This window comes from Oncorhynchus gorbuscha, unplaced genomic scaffold, assembly GCF_021184085.1.
Source record: "Oncorhynchus gorbuscha isolate QuinsamMale2020 ecotype Even-year unplaced genomic scaffold, OgorEven_v1.0 Un_scaffold_1382, whole genome shotgun sequence".
NCBI lineage: Eukaryota > Metazoa > Chordata > Actinopteri > Salmoniformes > Salmonidae > Oncorhynchus > Oncorhynchus gorbuscha.
The window spans coordinates 69,868-72,500 of record NW_025746175.1 but is presented as its reverse complement, the minus strand read 5'-3'; positions in this window follow the sequence as shown (position 1 = coordinate 72,500).

Sequence of the window (2,633 nt, the reverse complement as noted above, 5' to 3'; positions counted from 1 at the left end):
GACAGAGACAGAGAGAGAAAGACATTGAAACAGACAGAAAAAGAGAGAGAAAGACACAGAAAGAGACAGAGACAGACAGAGACAAAGACAGAGACAGATAGAGAAAGTGACAGCCAGAGACAAAGAGAGACAGAAAGATAGAGACAAAGACAGAGACAGATAGAGACAAAAAGAGAGACAAAGACAGAGGGAGACAGAGGTAGACAGAGAAAGAAAGAGAAGGACAGAGACAGACAGAGAAACAGAGAGACAGACAGAGACTGAGACAGAAAGAGACAGACAGACACAATGAGACAGAAAGAGACAGAGAGAAAAAGAGACAGACAGAGAAAGAGACCGAAAGAGACAGACAGGGAAAGAGACAGATACAGCGATAGAAATAAACAGAAAGAGACAGAGATAGACAGAGACAGAGTCAGACAGAGAAAGAGACAGAATGAGACAGAGACAGACAGGGAAAGAAATTGAGACAGAACCGAGACAGAGAGAGAGAAAAAGAGACAGACAGGGGAAGAGACAGAGACAGAGAGAGAGAGACATTGAGACAGAAAGAAACAGACAGAAAAAGAGAGAGGAAGAGACAGAAAGAGACAGACAGAGACATACATTGAGACAGATGCAGACAGAGACAGAGAGAGACAGAAAGAGACAGACAGGGGAAGAGACAGAGACAGAGAGAGAAAGACATTGAAACAGACAGAAAAAGAGAGAGAAAGACACAGAAAGAGACAGAGACAGACAGAGACAAAGACAGAGACAGATAGAGAAAGTGACAGACAGAGACAAAGAGAGACAGAAAGATAGAGACAAAGACAGAGACAGATAGAGACAAAAAGAGAGACAAAGACAGAGGGAGACAGAGGTAGACAGAGAAAGAAAGAGAAGGACAGAGACAGACAGAGAAACAGAGAGACAGACAGAGACTGAGACAGAAAGAGACAGACAGAGACAATGAGACAGAAAGAGACAGAGAGAAAAAGAGACAGACAGAGAAAGAGACCGAAAGAGACAGACAGGGAAAGAGACAGATACAGCGATAGAAATAAACAGAAAGAGACAGAGATAGACATAGACAGAGAGAGACAGAAAGAGACAAAGAAACAGACAGAGACATAAATTGAGACAGAAAGAGATGGACACAGACAGACAGACAGACAGACAGACAGACAGACAGACAGACAGACAGACAGACAGACAGACAGACAGACAGACAGACAGACAGACAGACAGACAGACAGACAGACAGACAGACAGACAGACAGACAGACAGACAGACAGACAGACAGACAGACAGACAGAGAAAGGGACAGAAAGAGACAGACAGACAGAATGACACAGAGAAAGAAATTGAGACAGAGAAAGAAATTGAGAAAGAGAGAAAGACAGAGACAGAAAGAAACAGTGACAGACAGACAGAGACCGACAGAGACAGAGACAGAGTCAGACAGAGAGACAGAGACAAATAGGGACAGAGAGCGAGACAGACAGAGACAGAGAGACAGTAAGAGACAGAGAGTGTTAGAGCCGATTTGGACATATTTGTATAAAAGACTGAACATCCGGAGCTCCATGTATATTTGTGTAAATATATTAAATATTAATGTACATGATGAAATATTAGGTACGTACCTTTATGATTTATATTTACCTGATTGAGATATATTCATTTGTTGTTAGTGTAACTCAGTTTTTGACCCTCCCCCCCTCTTGCCTATTCATTGTATTGTGGTAAGTGTGTTAGGATAAAGGCAGGAAGTTGGGCCTTCGGGGGAGGGAGTCCTTCCAAAATGCGGGAGCGGTATAGTTTTTTGACCATACAGACAGGTCATAATATGTATTTTCCATTTCAAGTATTCTATGCTTTAAGTTGATTGGAGAATCATTTATTTGTTAGATATAAGAAGAATAAACATTTTTGTTGCACCATGTCCCTGGATGTCATTGAATGTTTGGCCGTTTGGGAACCTTGAGTGTGGACTGTATGCGTACCAAACAACCCCGCTTCAGGCTTGGGCAGTGGCTATGGTAAAGACAAAAGGAAGCCACTACAATCAAGTCAAAAAACTCGGTGAAGGATTACTATCGGAAGGAAATCTCCCATTCGGACACACGCTGGATATTGTTCTATTTGTAGTTGCATTCTGATCGTAAGGACAGCTCGCTTGGAAGGATTTGAACTCCTAGAATTCGCCAGCCGTGAGTATCCACTGCGAATGAATGAGCTGCCCTGTTCAATGCGATCGTTTGATCATGCATATTATGGAAGCGCAAATGTTCTTGTAATTGGAATGTTTGATCAACTTGGGAATGGAATTCAAAACACAGCATTGTGAAAACAATTAAGAAGTTTAAGTTTGGGAAACACTGAGATCCTACGCAAAATGTAGCCAAATCTTATGTCAAATATTTGGCCTAACGTGGAAATGCAATGCATCAACGCAACGAATGCAATCTAAGGATCTAAAGATACTGCTTGTTTAAACTTCATTAACTTCTTGGATATAGGGGGCGCTATTTTAATTTTTGGATGAAAAACGTTCCCGTTTTAAACAAGATATTTTGTCACGAAAAGATGCTCGACTATGCATGTAATTGACAGCTTTGGAAAGAAAACACTCTGACGTTTCCAAAAC